The following is a 25,727-nucleotide window of genomic DNA, read 5'->3' as shown; positions in this document are numbered from 1 at the left end:
ATTCATGGGGAAGCAGCTTTATTAAATGTTATGCAATTTAGCCATTAAATCACTCATCTGCAACACTTCCTTTCGTCACTTATGAGTGGTGACACAGGACTTTCCAGATAATCCCTCCTATATAAGGTTTAGTATTTTATCCATTTCAAATGGGATAAGGTTAAGACTTTTCTCCTTATAGATTAGCTTAGACAGACCGTAACTGAAAATGTTTAAAATCACGTAAGCCTTTATTTTGTGTTTTCTTCTAGGTGAAGCAAATATTGCTTCATTTAAAAGAAAAGTCTTCATCCCCAAACAACACAGATTTGAATCTAAGTTAATAGGGGCATGTAATGCAGGTAAAGATGTTTTCCTAATGTTCATTACATACATATATTTTTGTGAATATATGGGTATGCAAGGATATGCATCTGTATTCAAACCCTGAAAGTGCCTTGTGCACAGTCATGATATTTAATGTGAAATGAGAAGAAAGTGTTTGTGAAAACTATAACAGAAAAAAATATAAAGCATTTTTTAACATTCCTGAAGTCTTTATGTGAGGAAGACAACAGGACATGTGGCACTGTGGCTGCCAAATTATTCAACTGGAGACAATATGGAAGTTCTCATTTTTTTCAATGATGCTTTTCTACTCTATTGGCATCCTAACCCACTTCTCCAACAAGCCCACTACGGGTAAAAGTAAGACTCCCCAGCTGAGACTGGACCTTCAAGTGAGCCAAGAGCTTGTTTTGCACTTTGCCTACAATGGAGTTAGTGGATTGATCTGTCATGCTGGCCATTTGCTTGTATATCTCTGCACATTTGCCTCACAGTTCCCCTGCCCTTACTTCCCATGAGCTCTGTGACTCATGAACTTCACTTGTCAAAGATCTGGAGTATCTGAGCAGCAAGGTACTGCTTTTCTTTTAACTGAAAAAATAAAATCAATGCTGTACTAGAATTAATGTAGAATTTAAAATACATCAGAAAGTGAGGGCAAATCATGTTTTCAAATTGGGGTTATGTAAAAAAAAAATCCCAGTAACTTGTTTTAAAATGAAACCATGTATTATCTTTGGCTGTACTAAAAAGGTGACATCTTTGAAGTGCTCAGTTCAATGTTTTTGCTACCCACTCTAGAGCTTTTTTTATGCTCCGCTTCCTATTCATGAGGAATACTTAGGGCTATGCTTGAAAATGAAAACCTAACTTTGCTTGTAAGAATCAGAATACCTTAGGCTTCAAAATTTGCATGTGTTACTGGAAATTGCTAACTCAGTGCCTCTTGAAACACTTATTTGCTTATTCAGCAAATAGGGTATTAGCTGTATGTATATGAAGGCAGTGTTCTCATAATAGAGATTTACGTGTTGAAAAATCACTGGAGGAGCTGAAGAAAAATGAGGAAGGAAATGACTAATTGAAACAAATGGCTACACTGCAGTTTTATTCCCCAACCCAAGGGACGCTGGTGAAACGAACTTAAAAAAAAAAAAAAAAAACAACAAATAAATTGTACAATGCAGAGAAGAGCTCACATCTTTGTGACCGTCAGGTCTCTGCTCTTCCACGGCAATTTGTTTCCATATGTTCCCATTTCCACACTCAAATACCTTTTCCTCCCGTTGGCATGTTACTCACCTTGGCACTGTCAGGGCTGACAGAACACATGGCTTGCATGTACAATAACCTGAGGTCACTGTGCTGTGATTTAACCTCCACTCCTTCCTGTTTTCTGGTGTGCGACTTTGAGATGTCACCTCTGGATGGAACCAGAAATGCAAGCTGCAGTCATAGTACCATTGATAGGAATGTGCAAACTTCATTATAAGTTCCATCAAACTCTAGATCTCATGCTACTACAATACTGTCCATTTGCTATGTTTCAGCTACAGTTCCTTACAGTATTTTCAGTTTTCTCATTAAATCCAGACCTAATAACCTCAGCTTTTCATGTAAGTTTTGGAAGGTTAGAGGTCTGCTAGTTTCCTGTTAGGCAGCTCGTTTGACTTGCCTCTCCTACTGCATCTGTCTTTCCCATTATAAAATCCATTTTACTCTAGTATCTCAGAGCTCATTATTAATTTCATTTTATTGCATTTTCATTTTAATAGCAATTTAAGGGATGTATATATACATACTTCCTGGGAACAGACCATCACAATTTGGCTTGGTCCATACTAAATATTGTATGAGTATTTTACTGCTTTAAATACCCTCAGCAGGTGGCAGAGGTCCTAAAAGTACATGCAGAACTTTTAATGATGAATTTTCTAACATGTTTGCAGAAGGAGGAGTTAGTTCAGGAGGTGTCTCAGTTCAGTCCAGTTTGCTACAGCATTCCCTGGCTTTTGGCTGATAGCTTTTGTTTCACAGTATCATATTCCCTGCCACCCTACCCTGCTTTTCTGAATAAAATCTTTTGATTTTTGTCATGTTAGAATTCAGCAAATTGCAGCCAATTAATTATAAATGATCCTATTTGCTTAATGCTAAATGAACTAGCACACATACTTACTCCTTACAAACAAATGTGCACTCAGTGTTACTGCAAGGGCTTGGCACTGGGTGGGAGGCAGAGGAAGTGGGATGCTAGTGTCAGGAATATCATCTGCTGACCAGCTTGGCCAGACACATGGTGAAAGGAGCAATTCTGATGCTAGTTTGTGGAGCTCAATGCCAGTGGTGAGGTTTAATCATAAAAAAGACATTCAAGGAGACTTAGGCTACATTTACCTTTTGTATGGAAGCAGATCTATAATCTGAATGGCTTTATTTGCAATTAAGAGTTGTCCTGCTCTCAGCTGTTCATAGCCATGTGTCTGAATTAAAGAGATTTGGTTATTTGTAGCTAATGGGCTGGGTATTTTGTAGTGTGTCTATTTTCCCAACTAAAACATCCTTCACTCAAGTGAAACTTTTTGACCAGCTGCAACTCCCTAGAAATCAGTGCTCAAAGAGCTCATTTTCTAATTGGCTAAGGCGCGTGATGGTTTATAAATAGAATTCATTCCCATGCTCTCCTAGATTTATCTTCATTTAAGTCTGACTAAGTAAGAAATTGTGTTATGATTAGGAATCATTTATGATTAATTTACAGCTCATTTTTGTAAATGTATTTTTATGTGTATGTACACACTCCTATAGCATACACAAAAATACCTTTTTTCCAAATGGCTTCCTATTCTGTTACATGGCTCCCATTCTGTTTCCTGAACTGAGCTTCTTGTCTGTGGCTTTTTTCTGTAGCCTCACATGATGAATTTTTCATTTTCAATGTGTTCAGGAAATACAAGCTGTTCAGTGAAGCAGTAAAATATTTCTTTCTCTGCAAACATTTACTGCCAGAATTTAAACAAAAATTCTTTGGGTTCCACTGTACTGAGAGACTTAATAGCCTGTCATGCTTTTTCATGTGTTTAAAAATTAATGGCTTACATTTGCAGTCTTGCATCAGAACATACGTGCCTGCAATTAGTTCTTCGGGGCCTCCCTCAGTGATGCTCCTTGCCCTTATTTCTGATGATACAGAGTCCACGGAAACTTCAGGTAATTGGGAATGAGGAGGTGCTTTTTTTTTTTTTTTAATAACAAATTTATTTATTTATTTATTTTTACTGTCTATCTAAATACATCTCTCTATTTAACTACATACAGACATACACATATATGTGTGCTGTTGATTAATTATTGCAATACAGGATGACTTTCACAACCAGCTGTTTGATTATTGGGATTCATTCCCTGACTGAAATGAATTCAGGCTGAGGAAAAAGGTACAGACTTAAACTCTGGATAATGTTGTTTTGCCAGGTGTTCGTTGCTCTTGCTAATGCTAAATTCAAAGTAACAGAAGAAAATGATATATCATTTATGCATGAAAATAAGTAATTTGGTCTAACAACAAAGAGGTATTGAGGTAAAGTAAATATGTCTTGTCTTGACTGAAGTCTAGTCATGCCATATATAAATCATTGTTTCCAAAATCCTTTAGCTTAGTTACATTTTTAACCCACTGAGTCAGATTTCCCACTGCCTTTTCTGATGTGGCTGATTTAAACATTGATTTTCAAACTCAGGAGCACCCTGTTCTGCCTGTGCTGCAATACCTGCATGAGATGCAAATCTACTGATCCAAAGTTTTATGCCAGTGGCTAATTCTCCTTAAGAAGATATGCCAGCATGTGCCTAATTTAAGTAAAATAAACCATTCACATAGATACTGTGTTTCTTTAACTACCTTAATTAATAGGTTCCTTAGTAAAGAAGCAGTTAGAAGGTTTGTAGTAAACCAATGGCTAGTAATGCTGTGGGGGAAGCAATTGTACAGCATGAGGAAAAATTATGTTTTACTGTAGGATTTAAGGTGGTAGTTTGTAGACAATAACTGTAAAATGAAAATCTGCGGGCGATGTGCTGCTACCTAGAGTCAAAAATCACAAGCTGAATAAAAAGTCATAAAGACATTATATTGAAAAGCCCTAGACCAAAAAAGAGTGAGCATGAGTACAGAGAAGGTACGTGTCTGCACCTCCTTTACCCAGAGTGAAGCGTAGGTGTGGAATAAAATGAACACATCTCCCCAGAATCAAGCTTCAGGCTGCCTACATTCACTGGAATTATGACTCCATTTCCCAAATGCAATGTGGTGGAGTGCCACTGCCACCCGTGATGCCATGGGGTGACCTATGTGGAGGCACATATCTAACATCAGCCAGTTAGAAGCTCTGAAGGACTATCCTGCCCATGGGAAACAACAATCCAGCAAAACTTTCAGAAGAGACAGGAAGTTACAAGCAGAAAGTCAGGACAAACTGTACCAAGTGTCCTCAGTGCTTTGAGCCCTGTCCTGTAAGGTTTCCAGTGCCAGAGCAGTCCTGATGGTGCAGGTGTTTTGGAGAGAGGATGCCCTGCATTCCCCAGCTGCCAGCCCAATGATCTGGTCAGGCTATCAGGCTCACCAAGGGGCAGACGTCTCCTACCAGCTTCTCCCCTCCACAGACAACCCTTGCCCTGTCATCATCACCCTCAGGTTCCTTGTTTTATTCAGCAATTATTTGCTCTTGGGTGAGGTCCTGCAGTGCCAGCACTGATATTTCACAAATTAATTTATTCTATTTTGGCAGGAAATTCTAGGACCTCATTCTGATTTCTTTCAGAAAAAAATAATATATATTTTTTCCCTCATTCTGTGGGTTTATTTATAATGCATTTGGCCTGAAAATGAGCTGGAGCTCCTTGTGCCACTGAAGTCACTTGCAACACTTTGAGTTTGATTGCCTGGGGTCCTTCCAGTTACATGGATGCTGAAACAGCAGGGGTAAACTAGGACTGATGAAATTTCTTTGCCATTTTTACTATGATTCCTTCTAACATTTGTGCATCACCAGGCCACCTCTGAGATACAAGATTTGCTCCTAGAAGGAGGCTTAGGACAGAAAAGGGGAGGGAGTAGGTGGTCAGGCACACATGGTTTGGGCTGCCAGACCTGCTGAGGCTATTTTGAGGGACTGGGGACCAAGCCAGTGCCACAGAACACACACATAAAACCTGGAATGGCAGGGTACAAGCTGGCTTGGTAAAAACTGCCTTTGTGGTCAGCTAGTTAGCCAAAAAAAAACAAAAACCACTCAACAGACACATACACACCAAATGTCACAATTTTTCAGTGTGTTGAGGAAGGATGTGTAGCATCCTTCCTGAACTATGAACATGTAAATACAAATGTATGCAGTGTTATCAGAATAAGCTTTAAGTGCTGTGTTTATCCTTTTTTCTTGCTTCCAAAACCAGAACTTTAAAGGACTATTTTTGTTAATAACATTTTAAAGAAATTGGATATGCTGGAAAACTACTTTTGACAGGTTAATCTTAAAAGAATTATTTTCTGTTCTTTGAGCAGCTGTGGGAACATAAAATAGGAAAAGTTAGTCACGTCACCAGTTGTTTTATAAATAATTTTCTGTCCCATCATTTCTTTTTTGAAATATTTTGAAAATTATCAACTGGTTATTAAAGTGATCTGAAACATCCCTGTTACCTATGTGAAGATGCTCATAGCATTCTGCAGCTTCGCTGACAATAATTTAACATCTTTAAAAATAAGCATAAGCATTTTTCAAAAGTTAATTTACCTTAATCTGCACTTGAAATGCCTAAAAAATGACTGCAGCACACTGTGGTAAGCAGTTATGTCCCAATTTGCATTGCTGTCTAGCTTTCAGTATCTCATGAACACTTGAGGAAGAGAAACAGAGAAATGCCATAAATTTCTAGTTTAATTTCATGGGTCTGCAGACTTGGGAGTACCCTGAAGCTCTGAAGAGCTATTGATACAGGCAACCAGTGTTTAAACCTTGCTATCATGTGCCCCCAAGTTGCTCAGAAATTCAAGGTAACTCTTAGCATCCTCTCCCATCATACACTGCTTTTTGAAATGAGTTTTCTGAAGGATATGGTTTGTGTAATGGTTTGCTGTCTAGCCTGGTCCTGCTTGAGTAATTCTGTCTTGAGGAGAACAAGCAGGCTTCACTGTCAATTGATTTGGATCAGCATGGAAAGCTATATATAACACCATCTTGATGCATTAGCAAAGTTATTTATTATTTAATAAACACCGTCTCTTCCTGAGGAAAACAAATACCTCTTTAAGTCTCTTCTGACTACAAATAAACTCTGGTGTCCAATATTACTGTCACACAACATGTATCCTCTCCATCTGTCTACAAAAAAAAAAAAAAAAAAAAAAAAAAGGGACTTTTTTTCCTCAGGCATAAGAAAGAGCACTCACATGGTTTATTATATTAGGAATGTAATTTTCAAAAAAGCTCTTGTTTTAGAGAAACTCAATTTTAAGATGTTTAATTCTGATTTATGATCTGTTGTTGTACAAGCGTGCTTGAACAGCTACAAAGGACTTATCAGACAGACCCATTATTGCCTTGGCTGTAGGCAGGTAAATGATTCGTTGTAGCTGGCATGAAAGACTGGTGCCCAGCAGTGAAGCCAACTGCTTCAGTGAAGTGCTTTATCATTAGTGGTCTTGAAAGCAGGAGCTGAAACCCTGCTTTCAGTTAGAACCAGGGGATAGGTAAGCCAAGCAGCAAACATCCCATCACCTTTGGTGCTGCAGTGGTTTTCTAAAGCCATGCTCTTAGTCCATTGGGCTGGCAATGTGGTGCACAGAGTATGCTGCTGTGGTGCCCTTTAGCAGGACCTTCAGAGTATTAGCATCAGATGGAGTGTCACTCACGTTGTCAATGGTGTTGAGAGAGCTTCTCTGCAGTCCTCAGGTGTCTGGTGAATGGACTGAGTCCATTAGGTGAGGAAGCAGCCTGAAAGAAAATCACATCTTAAGCTATCTGAAAAGTCAGAGAAAAGGCAGTAATGAAAGTGGTGTTAATAAAAGTCCTCTGCTTCAAGACGGCTTCCTCTGTGTGGATTTTAAATTCAGTATGATGTCTAGTGTTAAGAATGGGGATGAGCCTTTAGTCTTGCCCAGGGCTCTAGCAGGGACTGGGCGTAGCTGAGCCTCTGTCTGTGCTCCTCCGGGCAGTGTGCTCAGGGAGGGCTTTTTGCCAATCTCTCAGGGGAACAGTGGTGTCCTTGGTCTAGACAAATCTGTTTAAGATGGATGTAGGACTACACTTGAAGATCATTCTAAAATAGGAAGCACAGCTCCCACCCCCGCCAGCTCATCAGTGCAGAGGCACCCGCACCCCCACCCCAGCAGTATCTGCAGCATGGCGGGGGGAGTACAAAACAGGAGTCTGGAGGAGACCCCTGCAGAGCAAACATTTCTGGAGAGTAGCACTGGAGCAATTTGTAGTGTAGATGTGCCTAAATGTCCTCTGTGCTGTGTCCTCTGTCCTCTCTGTGTCCTCTGTCCTCCCTCATTCATTGTACCAGCAAGTTCATAATCCTCCTGTGGACGGGATAACACTGACTATGGCAAATGAGGTCAGAATTGTGTATGTCTTAGGGAGGCATGCACCTGCGGCTGGGTTTGATCCTAGCAGGATGATGTCAGTTTATTAAGGCTTTTCTTCACTTTTATGCGTGGTGGAAAATACAGTTGACCTTGTGGGAGCCACTGAGGAGCCTTACTACATCTTGCAGCTTTCTGGAACATTTAAATATGGCAAAGCCAAGACAGAGACTGTTTCATTGCAAGGTTGGCTATAATTAATCCTAAAGCCTCAGGAAAATATCAAAGATGGCACTGACGTAGGGAATTCTACTTTTCTCAAAAACTGTGTGTGGCCTACGCAGACACATTGTTTTCTTCTGGTACCCAGGATACTGTCAAAAATGTCATTTTAGAAAAAGATTGCAGAAAGCTTGTCATTTTAGAAAAAGCGTTTGTATAGACTCATGAGCCTGCACATATCATCTTCTTGGCTTAATATAGTAATGAAAGAAATATTTCCAAGGCTTTGCTGGAGGAACAGATTGGAGATCATGATAAAGAATGAGCATATAGTGCCATTTTTAGCTTGCCTGAGTTAAATTTCTCATGTCTGATTTGCAGTTAAAACTGGATATAGTAGGCTTAGGTTGCCTTCGTCAGCTGATGAAGAACTGGTATCAGGACAGTGGCTGTTCATTTAGCCTGGCTGTGTTCTGCGATCCAGTTCTCTGCAGCTGTCTCCTGAGCTTGTTGATGTGTTTAAAGAACACACATTTGGTACTTCATGCGTGTGGAGGTGGCATGTCTTCACACTTCCTGCTGAGACTTAACACTATACTTTACAGAGTTGTAGAAACAAAATCCCCTAACATAAACAATCAAAATTATTCTAGGAAAGCAATGACTTTTCAAATCAGGGTCGTGAAGTTCAGACTCACAAAAAGGTCTGTGGCCAGTTCTGCAGTAGCTCAAAACTAAGATCCAAAGGACAAGAGAGATCTTGTTCTGCCTTAAGTTAGTTTGTCAGGGTAAATACTTAATTTTTTTGAAATACAAAATAGGAATCAAAACCAAATGTCTTTGATAATAATGGATATGGAAATCCAATGTTATGTTTAACTGAGAAGTTTACATATGGGTGTGGAAGGTTGTATAGACACGTAGACACCAGGACACATCTGCACACTTTATCATGAGCAGTAATAGCCTAATGGATATTTAACTTGAAGGATAGACCAACACTGTGTGTATTTATATATCAGCTGTTTGTTAAGTGAATGAACTCTATAGAACAGGGACCACCTAATTGGGGCTATTGGACAAGTAATAATGAAAGAAACAATAAAGGAAAGTGTAAACATTTCTCAGACAGGAAATGTCAATAAGTAAATAAATGAATGAATGAGTGAATAAATAAGAAGCGGACTGGAAATATGCATGAGGATGTATGGCATGGCAGAAATATGCAACAGGAGGGTAGTGCAAGAGAAACAAGTAGATAATAGAGGCAGATGGAGGACAGGTGTGTGAGTGTAAAGCATGGAGAGGGATGTGACTGTGGCAGCAGCTTCTCCCTTCCAATAAGAGAGTTCTTGGGAGGGAGCACTGGGCTGGGGGGCTGTCACATTCAGAGATAAAGAGCTATCTGTCCCTGTGCTTGCCTCAGGTTAAGTACCAAACGCCACAATGTGAACTGTTTATTCTGAAAGATGATGCTGCAGGTAGAGGGGAAGAAAAAAATATGAAAAAAAAATGAATATGCTATAATGAAAAAGAAGGCAATTCAGGAATCATGAGCTGAAATTACTTAAACTCGTGGTATTAGTAAAGCTGCAACACAGTTGCAGCAGTCTTGTGTCTGGAAAGAAAAACAGCTCTGAATAGAGACTGTCTTTGAAATGGGTGTTGCTGCTCTGAACTGAGTAGGATTTAGCATCTGATAAGAAAAGTTGAAAGGATAAATTGTAGGGGTGAGTTTCATTTTTTTTGAGATGTGAGAGGAAAAAAAAACACACCTCTTTCTTTAAACAAGGATTAGATCTCTTTCACTTAGTACTAAACTTCAGTTTCCCGAAGTTAAATCAGTATTTAAAAATACATCAGCATTCATCTTGTTCCAGAAGGTTGTTGTGGAACTGGTAGAGTTATGCTTTCAAATGATAGAAAATAATGTAATGTTTACTGGTGGAGGGGGGGGATAAAATGGAGATGTTTTATTAAAAGGTTCATAAAGCTATATCACTTAAGAATTCTAAATGTTTTAGATATACTTTTTCCCCTAAAACTCTATTACTGTCATATTGCTTAAATTGCTTTATTGTTGATCTATTACGCTGAAAACTAATTTTCTCATTTGAGGTAAAAGCTACCGTTATTTTCTCTATAAACATCCTCAGCTAAAGGCAGTCTGGAAGTTTTTAGGGCTTCTGAATGCCAAGACAGACAGAAATTATATTTTACTTCCATCTGAAACAGATTTAAAATGCTGCCATATAAATTTATATTATAGATTAAATATAATTTTTTATCTGGAGACAAAACCACACATGACAACCTAGCAAAAAGTCTTTGTGCTATAGCTTGCTCACAACTGGCTTTCCTGCTGTCTTTTTTGTTTGGGTATTGTCATGTAGACACACAAGCACAATTCCAGAAAAAGAGATGCATTAATCTAGCATGAATTTCTTTTTTTACAGCAAAAGCATGAGATAAAGGAGTACTCAGTCTGTTGCAGGTCTTTCATCTTCATTTCATACAATTGCTTGTCCATAGAGAGAGCAGTTTTTAGCAGTTGTGACTCAATAATTTTTTGTAACCTAACTATAACTTCCTTTAGCAGAGCACTCAGAAATTATCTATATAGCCAAACATTGCAGACCATGAAAAGATACAATGAAGGGAACACTTGTGCCTGTTCTCACTAGACAATATCTGTCCTGTCCTTATGTGTAGGACTATGGATGGCACTCAGATGCAGAGTCGGAGCCACTCAGTTGACCTTATGTGCTGGCATCCTTGTTCCTGCATTTCTATGGAATTCATGCTCAGGACAAAATTGCACAACTACACTGTGGCTAAAGAGACACACTTAGCATTTGCCACTGAGGATCAAAGACTAGCCAGAAGAATGGAGCACAAAAAGTTAATAATGCCTTGCCTTGCCTTAGAAACATTGCCTGTTACAAAAATAACAGCTGATGGGCAGCCAGTGCCATTCAGAGGCCCAAGTGCTTATGAAACATAAAATCCCAAATAATCTGGCAAACTACTATTAAAAGCTGTGGTGGTATGACTCTAAACCTACTAACCAAGGATGTTTGTCTGGGCATGAAAATTATGTCACAGAAAATAAATGAATTGAAGTGTCTGCTAGGTAATGGAAATGATTTAAGTCTTGTATATAATGGGAAGAAATACTCCAAGCATGAAAAACTTGTTCAGCAAGATTCAGTTTGCTGGGGAATTTAGTCAAAAATTCTTCCAACAGAAGTGAAAGCTGACAAGAAAAGACACATGAGATGAATTGCTATGATGTTAGAAAAACAACATCATCAATATGTGTGATAGCTGGAGTGCTAATTATTGAAAAACTAAACACTAGCATACTACAGATGTTGGAAGAAACAAAAAGAAATTCTGCATAATTTTAATCTAATGTAGGGAGACATTAATCCTATTCTCCCACAGTTTATGATAGCATTGGCATTACAATTAATTTTTTTTTTTTTGACTAATAGTTCCTAAGTTACCGTGTTCATTATAGATGTTCTGGAACATTCTGGAGCAGAATGCATGAAATTGGTTGGTGGCCCTTCCACACTGCTGCTACTGGTGTGGGGCATTTCCACGATAAAGGCCAACATGGAGACTCCTGCTAAGTAAACAAACCTTTTTATTTTTATTTTTATTTTTTATTTTTATTTTTATTTTTATTTTTATTTTTATTTTTATTTTTATTTTTATTTTTATTTTTATTTTTATTTTTATTTTTATTTTTTTTGAGTGTATCTGGGGTTCACACTGTGCCAATGAAGGGGAAAAATATCTTTTGTAAGACCTTCAGAAAGCTTTGTCTATTTAGTAGTGTTGAAGCTATTGTTTAAAACAAGTCCCTAAGTCAGTACAATCAATATAAATCAATATAAAATCACAGAAATTCCCTATTAGTATGTTCCCTTTAAGTAGAGCTGAGATCAGTATTTGCATTCAAGTGTTGAATCTAGTCTTCCAGCTATCTAGAAGGTAACAACATACTTCTGCAACTAAAACTCCCTGAGAAAATTATCGTTGACTAATGTGGTGAAATTGTCTGCCCAGAAGAGGAAGCAAAAGTGCAGGAGACCAGACTGCCCTGAGAAATGAATTTGGATTTATTCTACAGTATTTCAAAGTGACCCCAGTCATCTCTGTGCTCAAGCCTCTTTTAATTAGCTTTCCTTTAAAAAAGGTGTCCTGATACACAGACAAATCTTTATGAAAGGTGCTAGAGTGGTTTCTTCCATATAGACCAGAGACCTGGGATGGGAGATTCTCAGTGAGTCGTCTACCTTTATTTAGTTAAAGCAGCCTAGTTTTACAACTCTTAGGGCATACAAAAGCTCTTAATGGGTGTATAGATTCACGTGGTCTTATTACACAAAGATAAATCACTTTGCTTCCATCCTAAATTGTCTGTTCTGCAGTGTACTACCTGTAAATTAACAATAAATATAAGAGTAGTAGTAGAATTGTGTTTCTGCAAGAGAAATTGATCTGTTAAGATTTAAGTTCTTTGCCAGAGGCTTTAGTAGATCTTTCAGTAAGATTAACTTCTTCCCTAAAGCTCCAAGATCTGGGCTTGTACATTTTTTTTTTTAAAGATGCATAAAGGATAGATATCCTTGCCTTTCAGCTCCTGGATCAGATCATGTTCATTTAGCTTGATGATATCATGGCCATAAATTTCAAAGCTAAAAATAGGCTTGACTTTTTCTTTCTCTCTTAATTCTCTGAAATAGATAATGATTCAGTGCTACCTTGTGGCCTTTCAAGTCTAGGTCACTGCGTGTTAAGCGAACATATTGATTTGGAGACTCTTACAGTTTGAGGTTTAAAAAAAGATTTTTATATCTTTTATTTAAAGCCACAGGTGAATTTGTTCCTTTGCTGCATACCATACATGTGCCAAGTGTGGAGCATAAAACCCTGATTCTGTTTTTTCACTTCAAATAACTCTATACCAAATCTTTAATTTTTACAGAACTGCTTCATAATGTGTAAAGCCATTAGAGTATTCGAGCTTGCTTTTACGTGTACTACCATGTATCTTGCATAATTAAAGTGACACCAAATTTGTGCCACCACATAAAAGAACAAAGGATGACCATCAGGTCTTGCCTACAGGACTATAATATTAATTGCTACAAAATGTCTGTATCAGCGTCTTGGTTTAAAATTAATGTTATGAAAGGTTGTTTTGAAAGAATAAACCACATCAGAAGATTTATTTTTAGATGTCTAAGATGGAGTCCAATAGCAGAGCATTCAGACTTGAAAGACCAAGCAGAGCACATGAAGTCATCAAGAGGTTGAAGTCTGTGGGAGATGTCCCTCATGTCAAGATTTCCTTGCCAATTTCTCTAGTATATGGAGTAATTCCCAAGACATCCTATCAGCCTCAGGTAATGGCTATTGTACACCACTGATATTCCTGTGATTGAGAAGATGCTTCTAGGAAGCTAAGAAATTCAAACTCTAACAATATTTTGTTTTTCCTGTATGTGCAATAAGGAAAAACTTGGTTTTGGTCAAAGGCATAAACATTTGGTCATTTTGGTCATTTGGCATAAACTCTGTGCTAGATTAAACAGAAGCTGAGAGTCACATGCAGAAGTTTTGTACTAACACAAGGAATCACAATGACTTTGCTTCTTGGCAGTGACAAGAGTATTAGAAGAGCTGTGTAAGCATATACCTAGCAACTGTTTTGACTGTGGTCTAAGTCAGCAAGGAGAGGAGTGTGCTGACTCTTTTGTGTGTACTCAGTCTTTTTAGTGATTCTGCTTACACAAAATTGAAGAGTTTGGGCCTTATTTTTAAATAACTTTAGCATTCATATCACAGTGTCTGGGCTGTGTGTAATATCCAAAATGGCACAGCTCTCAGTTACAATATGGGTTGCCTATTTATTTTCCTACGTTTCTTGGACTTTGAATTGCCCCACTGTTAATAGAGGAGTGACTCTGTTCCTATGGCTACAAGGTGTTTATGAAGGTATTTTAACTCCTTATAGAGCATGGAATGCAGTTATAAATACTGTGAGAAGACCAAAAGGAAATTGTTCATCTGAAAATCAGACACTGGGTATGAACAAAATTCTGACATTAAGCTGAGCACTGAATAAAGCAGGGGCCTGGGGTATGGAGAGGAACTTGGAGGGAAGGAGAATAGAATGAAGCTGTGACAGAGAGCATGGTCACGAAAGAACTGCATTGAACCCAGTGCATGTATTTTATCTTATCTTACCTCTGTGATAGGATTTTGCATTTAAAAATGTCTCTTCCCCCTTCTCATGAGTGTAAACCGAGATAGAATAAAAATAAGAAAACATAAAGATTAGTTTCTATCACACACGATGCTTGGTATTTTCAGGCTATGCCACCAGCAAGTGTTAGATTGGAACAAACAGCTTGAACAGATGATTTGTGTGCCATTTGTTACATGTAGCAAATATATGAGCAGTTAGTAATGGACTTTTCAGGGAACTGACAGTCATTTCCAGCAGGCAGTACTGATAATCTCCATAATTAAACCAGTCACCATGATGTAATGCACACACAATTTTTATAAAAATTTTGTCTCTTCTACTTTATGTATCACCCATGTCCTTTGCCTTTAGATTACTAATGAACAACTTAATATTATTCTTGATGAGCATCTTAGTATGTGCAGTTGTGTACAGCACGTGAATGCATCTTTTGTTTTTGATAGGTAATGAATCAATTTGCAAGCGATAACTAAAGCAAAAAGAGTGCCTGGACATTCTGTGACAGTTCACTAATAAGCACAATTCAGAGAAATTAGCAAAGTCTTCCTAGCATTGGTATTATTTAATTCAATATCAGTTGATATTTTAGATGCAGTCCTGCTAAAATTATTGCATTGCCTGTGTCTCAGCAAAACTTGACAAGTACCTCTTTCTGAATACATGTTAGTTTCAGTGAAATAGTAACATTTTGAGTATGGTAGAAACCACCTCAAAACAAGTCTAAACAACTCAGAAATGAGCCGTCTCTATAACATCTGCAGGATGGATAGATCAGTAGTCTTCTAATTTCAAGTGCAAAAGAGCCTGTCTTCTTTACTAGATCACACAGAACAAAACAAGGTCATGAGCCCGCATAGCAAAACTGTTCTTAGAAAAAAAAAAAAAAAAGTCTCAGTAAATGCTAAATTCATAAACAGAACTAAAAAATAAGCAAAGAAGCCCAACTCTGTTACCTTCCTTGGTTGGACCTGGGGCCTATATACATCCATTTGATATTCACCCTAAAATTAAATACCAGCCCCTTCAGTGTATTGTTTACAGGTTAACATATTGCAGTTGTGGGAAAACACAGTCACTACAACATTTGCACTGGATGAAAATAACTCATTTGCTTAAAAGTTGCATTTATCTTAGTAGCCTGCCTCACGTCTCCACCTTCTAGCTGCCAGAAGATTGTAGTCAATGATGTAACTGCTACAGTATGGAAAAATACAGTTAGGAGAGGCACTTCTGACAAGCTGCATATAGCTCTGCCCCACTTACTGAGGAATGCAGCCAAGCAGAGGAACAAAGAAACAAAACAAAAAAATGCTTGAAGCATCCTGTGCATCTTCTCAAAGCTCAGCGTATCATATGTCAGCATGATTTTCCCTGCAGTGACAAGCCTAATTCTTTACTTGATACAAAGGAATATAGGAGACAGACAAATAGTTCATTCTGATACTCAGCTCTCCATCACTGTAAGAACACAGGGTGCTGTCAAAGGCCACTTTCACTTTGAAAAAGTTCCATAGACAAAATCTAAAGCAAACTATTATTGAAAGGTTTCTATTTGGAGAAATCCATGAACAAACTAAAAAAAGAAGGCAGCTCCTTCATCCTCCATCCGGTCTCTTTCCTCTGTATTGCTCTTTTTCCCTTATCTCTCCCTAAGCAGCCACCCATCCTCTGTACTATTTAATTTTAATTTTTATTATTATTTTTTTTCCCAAGCACAGAGATCCATGCTGGGGGTTACTCCCAGCTCCCAGCAAAACTTAACTTGTGGCTCAAGGCATAACCAATGGTAACTCACATACCTCTTAATTAAGAATTAACACTGCCCAGGCAAGTAGCATTTTTTCAATCCAGGCATAAACTATTGAAAACTTTTTTCCTGACTTTTTATCTTAATTACAGGTTATTGTGTTTGGTAGTTTCTCTTGTTACAAAATCAAATTGAAAATCCCCGCACAGAAGATTTCCTGTTCAGATCATATTCACTTTTGTTTGTCACTTTACATATTCATTTTTATCCCTTGATTCATTTTCCCTGAGCCATGAATTTCTGGAATGTACATGTAAATGTAATCTCTTAAATTTTACAGTTGGATAGAGTGAGAGTTAGTCACCTCCTACTCAGAGCACAGCTAACGACCCTGTGGGAGGAGGATTGGGAGAAGTTTAAGGAATTTCCCAAAGCCATGATGTCTGTAGGATATCAGGGCAGAACTTTTGCTTAAGAGGTAATTAAAGCAGATGAAATGGCCTCCTGCCATGCAGACTAGTTCATCATCAGAAGAGCCTGGAATAGAAAGGGGAAGATACCCAAAGCATTTCTGTGACTCCTACAAGCAATTAGGTGAGTGGGTACTGCAGGAGCACCGTTTTCTCACACCAAAATCCTCAATCCAAGAGGAATTGTTGGTGAAGCGATGCACTGCTGCTATAATGGACAGCCATTTTAAACACAGGAAGAATGAGCCAAGGCAGGATGTCTCACTGACGTCCTTTGTGCTGCAGATGTGGCACCAAAGGCCAGTGAGCTGCAGTTAAAAAAGCTCTCAGACCTCTGCATTTCTGAAATCAAAGGCACCTCTCATTATGTACCAGGATACCACTTCTGGTCTGCAAATTGTTACAGAGGATGAGTGTAGCGTGTTTCCATCAGGGTAGAATGATTCCAGGATTAGTTTCATTATGAGTCCTTTCAAGCCTTGATCTTGGTAAACCAGAGTGCTTTGTTGCTGGCGCTCTTCAAGCCAACAGGCTTACTTGTTAGATGACCCATCCTCAAAATGAAAAGGAAATTTTCTAATTGGACTAAATTTGCATGTGGGAGAGTTTAAGGTCCAGTTTCTGAAAGGAGATTGGTGCCTTTTAATTCTCTGAACTGTCATAGGAACACAACACTTCTCAGCATTTCTTGTGGCTTGGTCCTACATAGTCAAGTATTTAGTTAGAAATATGTTTACAAAACTCCTGTTACCTTCTGTTGAAATAAGCACTATAAGCAGTCAAGCGTTGTTTTAAAAATATAACATAATATAAAATTAGTTTTTATTTGACATGAAGACAGACTTATATTACTCATTCTTCTGTGCTTGGTGCTTTTCCTCCTTCTTTTGTCAGTGACAATACACTCTTTACTGTTCTGGAAGATGATTATAAAAATGACCCCTTTTTTTCTATCAACCTTCCTCCTGAAGTACTTGTAAAATACCATGCATTATGACATTTACACAGCAATAGAGAAATTAAATAAATTCCTTCCCTACTTAAAAAAAAAAATAAAAATCTAATAAAAACATCAGTCATCATTAAAAAACAAAACAAAACAAACAAAAAAAAAAACTTTACTAATGGAGGAAAGCAATTTTAAAATGAAATGAAGCCCAGCTACAAAAGCTACACTGACCACAGAGTAACTGTAGCACATCATAACCTCCTGCCCTGCCACTTTGCCCTTTAAAATTTTTGAATTACCAGTTTGGCATTACCTGATTAAAGAAAAACAAGCAAAACAAAGCAAAGCAAAATAACAACAACAAGAAACCGACTGGGCAGGCAGGAAGCAGGTTATGTGTGAAGTCTGTGTGGTATTACCAAAATAAACATGCCAGAAACCAAGTACAGGACTCCACTAGAGGCTAAGGGGATTGGGGTGAGGGGAAGCAAGAAAAAACAGTTTTGCAGCCAAGCCAGGAAGGGACAGAGCACAGTGTCACCTGGGCAGGACTGCTCCAAGTGATTGGCTGGTTCAATAAGACCATTACCCACTCCTTGGCCAGTGGAACAGAGAGAAACATCTTGTACAGCATCTTCAGCCACCGAGATGCAGAGACTTTGCTTGACACCGGCAGCTTCTCCTCGTTGCAGGAAGTGACTCAGAAAGATCTCCATCCGTTTAGAAACATCTCTAGCTTTAATCTGGAGCTCTGGGTGGTCACTCAATGTCAAGGACCAGCAGCCCGCTTGTGGGTGAGAGTACAAACCATTCTTTTTGCTTGTGTAAATCAATCACAGATCCCAAACTGACTGTTGCATTTCTCCTCTTGTATTTTCCCTGACCTATTTTGCCTAACTGTGTATGTGACTCAGACTTCCAGCTTTGCCACCTGAGGTTTTGCCAGAGCTCTGCTGATTTGCCTGTTTGTCCAGATGAGACATCACACTGTGAAATAGGTAAAATTACAGCAATCAACGTCAAAATTGGGGAAGTGAACTGTGCAAAAACTTTGGGCATTGAGAAAGAAGTGCTATCTGAAGTGCTATCTGAGGGCACCTTCATCCACCACCTATATGTGGCTTGCTGTTTGATACCTTTGACAATGCTGTGAGTTAATTGCTTGCAGGTAACATTTCCATTCCTCTTTAGCCTGTGAACAATTCCAGTTATCAGGCAAGGCAAGGAGTATGGCACGGTAAGGAGCGTGGCATAGTACAGCATTTTGACACAGATTGCTTCCTCATAATGCAAGAGGTGTCTGGAACACCCTTCCTGGACCCACCTCTCCATCCAAGTAACATGTCCATGGGTTTGCAGGGATTGTCAGCCAAGAAGACATGACACTGTACAACGAAAGCAAATCCAAACCCTGTATATTGTCAAAACAGTCTTCCCAGATAAAAGACTAAACTAAGAACTTAGTACAGAAAGAGGCTGATAAAAACTATAAAACAGCAGAGAACAGTGTGAAAGTGATAAGTACTTTTCTTATAAGCTCAATGAACATATGTACTGGTAGGCAAAAACCTCATATCTAGCAGCAACATTTGATGGATGGCACAGACAATATACTTGACACATCTCTGTACATAACCCAGAAGCCAGTGACCAGAGTCATAACACTAAAGCTATGGGTATTTTGGCAAGGAAAACACAATCCAGAAACATAAGGATTACAAACTGTTAGAGAGGATTTAGTGCTCTTCTTGCAAGTAGCCTTTATTGAAGTTTGCTTCTGGGTCTTATTTGATTAACAGGTACAGTTTGGGAAGATCCACTCAGTGAGATATAATCCCAGCAAGATTCATGGCTGCTAGTGGCTCAGCAGGGGGAAGTTACAGCTGCTAAGGACTTTGTGAGATCCAACAAGACAACAGGTCCCAGGAAATGACAAGGTATGGTTTAATCATTAGATATTAGCTAAGGTCCTCAAAGGAGAGATGCATTTCCTTTAGCACTGACACACTCTTTAAGTGCCTGTAGCATGGATTAGATAAGCAAAGAGGGGAAGCATATGGCAGCCCTGGCTGGGCAAAAGTCAGTAAGGCACTTCTGAGTAGTCTTTTAATTAAAGATATGAAGCACACTAACAGAAAGAGTCTCCTGGGCACAGGAAAGCAGCACTAAGTCACTGAAAGCCTAGCAGAATTAAAAAATTAACTGAAATAAATGCCATCCTAAGCTTCCAAATGTTAAATAGACTGATGGACTGGGTACTTTCCCACCCCTTGAAGCCCATCTGTTTTGCTCTACTTGGCCTTCATTGTCTGTATTAGCTCAGGAGCCAGCAGAGCCCTCCACCAGTCTCTATGTGTAATTCCAGCTCCAAGTAGGAAAAAATAAAGAGTTCAGAGACTTATTTCAAAAGATGATTTTTTTTCATGGCAACAGGTAAAAAAAAAAATGTACTCTACTGTCTAATTATGTAGCAGAATGGGTAAATAAAGAACAGTGCAAAACAGATGTGACATTGGCAGTCATGTTGCACTGGTATATGTAAATTCTGACTCTGTGAATACAGAAAGAAAATAAAAACAAATGTTAAAAAAAAAAAAAAGAAGAAGAAGAAAGGTAGATACACAAAATCGAGTTCAGATTGTATGAAAGAAATGCTAACAAGGAAAGAACCTATTTTGACACAGTTTTGCCTTAGCTAAGTTCTGCATTTCAAGTAGTGTTTGGAAATCTGTGGGCAGACAGTTCCACATCAGCATGGGTTCAGGGCCAGAGGGGTATGGCCAGAGTGCCAGTCCTCTCATTATTATAGCCGAGGCTATAAAATAGCTCAAACTATAAATGACATTTGGATATGATTGTAACATATTGTCTCAACTTCAGTTAGATAAAATGCATATTTGCTGGCTGTTTTGTACCCAGGTTGTTTTTCCTAGCATTCTGACCATGGAAGCCCTGGGTCTCTGTCTTGTTCATTGTTGCGAAGCACGGACGAAAGCACGACAGACACCAGCAGAGTCAGATCATGCTTCACCATTTTATTGCCCGAATAGCCCAACTTTTATAGTGAATTTTACAGGGGTGGACAGTGTTTCACACAAGATTATTGGTCAAAAGCACTCAGACAAACTGTTAAGAAAATAACACCACCTGCAAGAAAAGAACCCCCCTTTTGATTAGAAGTTAGGAAAACAACCCCCTTTGTGCTTAACGGCCACGTAGACCTAGTCCTTGAGGCCAGCTGCTGATAACAATATTATCTGAGTTCCTTAATTGGGTGATGTGGGAGTCATTGCAGTGGGAGCTTCTCACAGTTACTCTGGCAGCTTGGTTTGCTCAGCTACAGCAGGCCCTGAGATTTCTAAGGCATACCCCTGGTTGCTTAAAGCAAGCTTAGATCGAACAATTATGCCAATTCCCAACAGTTCATCTGATATTTTCTGATCCCACAATTGCCAATTGGCCTAACTAACACAAAGTTGAGCTGCCCATAATTATCACTTCTATATGCTAACCTAATAACTGTAGTCTTAGAAGTATCAAGTCCTATTATATTTACAAGCTGCTGCATTTCTTGAACACTGTACAACACACAGGCATCATGGAACAGCTGGGATAAAAGACAGGGCTACCTTGAGGAAGGTTCCTTTGCCTCAGGCTCCCTGACTCAGCAAGTCATGTCCCTCAACTCCACCTGGGAGTGAGCTTGAGTGCATGGTAGAAGGAAGGAAAAAAAGTTATGCCATGTTTCGGCTGTGCAGGCGGGGTACACCATATTCACCCTACTTCTACCTGCATCAAGAAGATGGGAGAATAGATAAGATTTAGAGCAGAACAAGAGTGTGGGGGAGATGTAGCACTTCCACATCTCTCACTTGCCTCTCTTCCTCTCCTCACTCCTGGCTCCCATTTATTCCCACTTCCTCACTGTCATTACTACATGGTCTGCCTGCTGAGTAGGCACCAGCAGGAATTACAGACTTTTCAACATATATGCCTCCTCTTGATACCCACCTCGTGGGTGCACTGTGCACACCTTCTTGCTCCACCTTGGCTATGGCCCTACCACTTGTTCGCCCAGGGAAAAGCAGCAAGCTTTCAGTGTGCAGGAGATGAATACCCAAGAGGGATCTGGCCCACAGTATATGAAACATGCTGGATTCTCCTTGCTGGCAGCCTAAGCTGTCCCATGGGTAAGCTCTGTCTGAATCAAGTTCAAGAAGTATTCAAAACACTGCCAACCTGCCATTGAGACAGCATGATGTATGTCCCTGGAGTCAGGCTTTAGCAGACAAGCAGAATCAGCCTGAAAGTAGAAACCACCATCCAGAGCAATAGCCAGCAGTTATTAGGATTTCACTAAGAATGAAGTTGGCAGGGACTGAGAGGCATATTGCTAAAAACGTCTTGGCAGGTAGCAGGAGAAAAGGCAAAAACCTGCTTGACTCAGCTCTCTTTGGTCATATTAAGGTAGCAGGAGGCACTGCAGCAGGCATTTGCTGAAATCACCCTCTGTGGGTCTTCCTTTGATATGTATTAAATCCTTATCAGTGGATTCTGCACTGAATCCTGCTCAGTCCTGGAAAAAATGATGAAGGAGAAAGAACCATTCTTCCCATCAGGGAAATTTTTTTCTTAAAGCAAATACATACAGGCTAAGAGTGCGACAACTAGTAGGTGCAGCACGATGAACATATCTTAATCCATCGACAAGGCCCCTCGTCCCTCAGTAGAGTGAGCAGCATCTCGCAGTTTACTAGTCAGTGAACTTCCTAAGGAAGCATTCAGCTCCTGCATCCGGGTCATTGATAACGATGTTGAGCAGAAGCAATGCTAGAACTGAGCCCTGGGGAACACTGCTTGTGACTGGCCACCAGCCAGATGTATGCCCATACGAGCCCATGTTACCTGCCATCCAAATAATTACAGGGAGTCACTGTCTTGCTTTAATAAAATTTTTTCAATGTAACAGAGTGAAATCCTAATAGAAAATTGCATTTGATAAACAAGTTCTTGGGCAAAGGTTGGTCAAAAAAATTAGGTTTGATTAAAGTCTCGATTTTTCAGTCTAGAACCAAAACTAGTTTTGTGTGTCAATGACTTTATGTAAGTTGGGGATTGTTGTATGTTTCCTTTTGCAGCTATGAGAGGCAGCATAATTAAGTCCATCTACCTATTTATTTTGGTAATTATCTGTACTATGTTTATAACAATTTCATCATAGCTGTTGTGACACCACAGATGGCAAAGCTCTGCATGTTGGCTGTGGAATCAGACTGAGAAAACCTCAGGACTTTAAGTGATGTTTTTAAAATCCCTTGTGAAGTACTGCAGACACCTATTACCTCATATACCCATTGCTACTAATCATCACACGTGGACAATTTTGTATTGCAAAAACACATAACGTGGCTGTAGTATATCAATCCCATTTTTCTCAAAGCTCAAAAATTTTGAACAGTCTGCCTCAAAAAGTCTTTTTTCACCTGTAATAATTTCAAGTCTTAACTATAATATGCTGAGCTCAAACTGAAATGAAACAGTAACCCTGTGAAAAGACAGGTTGCAATTCTCTGCCTGTCATTAGTACCTCAACACTTCATTGTAATGTCCAGAGTCTTCAAATGTAAGAAAAATGAACATGGTCACAAAAAAGCAGGAGGAAAAAATAATCTTTTTTTTTTTTTTTTTTTTTAAAGCCTGTGTCTTTTGTTGATTAATGGACATGCAGTTAATTGATAAGGGAATTAATTTGAATGGGTAGGAAAGGTACCCAAATGGTTCAAAGTACCATATTGCTCTAGTTGAAAGCCTGGTGTCCAAGAGCCATTGTCCCTTGTAAAGGTAGAGACTGTTGGTTCCTAGCACAGACCACGAGATGCCATGGGAAAATTGGAAGTTATCATGCAACTAGCTGCAAATTCCAATCTGTAGGTCAGGACTGAGGCACAATGTGTATGACAGTGCGAGAGACATTTAAATTGGTATTGCGTCTCATTTGTAGATAAAATCTTCACTTTCCAGTGACATTTCTCTTGCTGAAAGCCATTCTGTACTCTGAGAGTTCATGATTTTTTTCAAATGTAAATGTCTGAGGCTGCTGAAAGGCAGTGGTACACTAAGTTACACTGTATGACAGGCAGACAAGCCATTCTAAGAAAAGCCACTGATCTGAGAGGTGAGGAGAGAATAAATGGAAGAGAAACAAAGCAATAAAGTGAACACACTTATGAGCATTGTTTTTAAAATGTAAAGGTGAAATAATATTTCATAATAATTTACTGCACACACTAAAGTATGCATTTACTACACGGAATTTAAGAAACAGAGGCAAGTCATACATAAGGGCTCTGCTTATTTTACAGGAGAAAGAAAATCAGGTAAAGAAGATAGAACCACAGGTAAAGAATGCCAGGTAATAACTGATAGAAAACTGAGGAGTAAAAAGTTTCATAATCATCCTGCAGTGGAAAATGAACATTCGAGACCACAGGCGCTATTGACTGTGTTGGGACTGCTCAAAGCCATGTTATGCTGTTTAAATTCATGAGTGACTGAAAACACAACTGGATAACAGGTAACCCTATGTTCTCATCGGAGGCCTAATGTGTTATTTCATTAAAACACTCAGCCATTTTTAACTGCTTGAAAGATTTTCTGGTTTTCCATGTCTAGCTGATAAAATGTGTTTTTTCTCCTTATTGCCCTTGCTCATTCTCTTAGACCAACAGTAATGTTACTCTTGTTTTAAATCTTATAGTACTGGAAACACCTGAAATAATCAGAGTGAGAAACATGAGAACACTAAAAATCAGGGGAAAAATCTAACTTTGCTCCATGACAATTTACAGGAAAAGAAATTCATTGGGTGAAGTTAAACTATTTTTCTCTGAAAATCACAAGGCTTATTGCAGCAAGATAAAAGTTGTTCCAAAGAATGGTCACTGTTACCAGAGTGCAATATATAACTGTCATATCACAGATCACTGCAGATCTCCTGCACCTGGCCACTTCCAAGCCCCATGCCGGGGCAAGGTATAGGTAGCTACCATACTCCTGAGAGCAGAAAGCTGGGTGGATGTGCAGGACTTTTTACATATTTATATATTTATTTATATATATATTACATAGAATTTTAATAATACCTTGTTGTTATTTTTATGTTTTGTGTTTAAAGGGCTTTGTGCCATCTCCTGCTGTATTTCAAAATTAATTTGCTCCTTTGCTTGCACAAGTTCCAGCTCTAACACTACTATACATGTGGAAATGCTATAAAGAAAGACTAAGGGAAAGGAATTATGGTTGTTGTTCCCTACTTGGTTCTTATAACCTAGATCTTAATACTTCAGTTTATTTATTTATTTATTTATTCACCAGTGCCTCTGGAAACGCTAACTACAGGGAGAAAAATCCCCTGAATCTCAATCTATTTACAGACACAGCTGGGCAAGGCAAGCAAATGTAATGCTGATGGTCAGAAAATTACAGCACATATTCATGACCACAGAACACATTTCAGAAAGTGAAGAGCTTCCCACCACTAGAAATTACCAGAATATTTCTGTAATTTTTGAATTTGAATTTGAATTTTTGGCAAGAGGGAGACTAACTCTTGTAAGTTATTTATGAACTCAAACTTAGTAGAATGCCTGTGGCAGCTAACTGAGAAGGTATTGCAAGCTTCTAAACAACTGATTCACTAAATGCAATTCAGGGTTGATATCAGATTCATGCAATCATGTTTTCTTTGTCTAACAATTCTTATTAATATATCTCAGGGACTATTTTTAAATTTGTTATTTGCTGGTGCTCCCTTCTTTTCTTTTTCTTTCCCAGTATTTATTATGGTACTATGCAAATTCTGTTCAGGGAGTATGAGCTGGGCCTAGCAAATCCAATCAGTGAGGAATTCCTTCTGTCTGGTGAAAGCTACTTGAAGACAGAATCTGACCACTAAAAACACTAGCTTCAAAAATTTCTTAATACAAAATGCAACTTTTGTGGTACATGGTTGGATTTGTTGGGTAAGTAATTTTTATGTTACCTACATTTATTTGCTTGCTCTGACACGTAGATTGCATACCAACTCTGTCTCCAAATTATTTTTGCAAAAGTAGAGCAGCATATCTTGACCCCTATTA

At 38.7% G+C, this 25,727-nt stretch overlaps 1 long non-coding RNA gene across 1 annotated transcript in view; it reads left to right on the top strand.

The window, feature by feature from the left end:
- Positions 1-19,515, top strand: part of LOC309876688 — an 89,377-nt gene extending 69,862 nt beyond the window's left edge. Inside the window, exon 4 of the long non-coding RNA XR_014317236.1 lies at positions 19,389-19,515. This is a non-coding gene — a long non-coding RNA (uncharacterized lncRNA). The remainder of the gene's footprint in view (positions 1-19,388) is intronic.
- Positions 19,516-25,727: the final 6,212 nt, after the last annotated feature.

This window comes from Aythya marila (assembly GCF_965140915.1).
Source record: "Aythya marila genome assembly, chromosome: 3".
NCBI lineage: Eukaryota > Metazoa > Chordata > Aves > Anseriformes > Anatidae > Aythya > Aythya marila.
The sequence above is the reverse complement of the archived record's forward strand: the minus strand, read 5'-3'. Positions and strand labels throughout refer to the sequence as shown.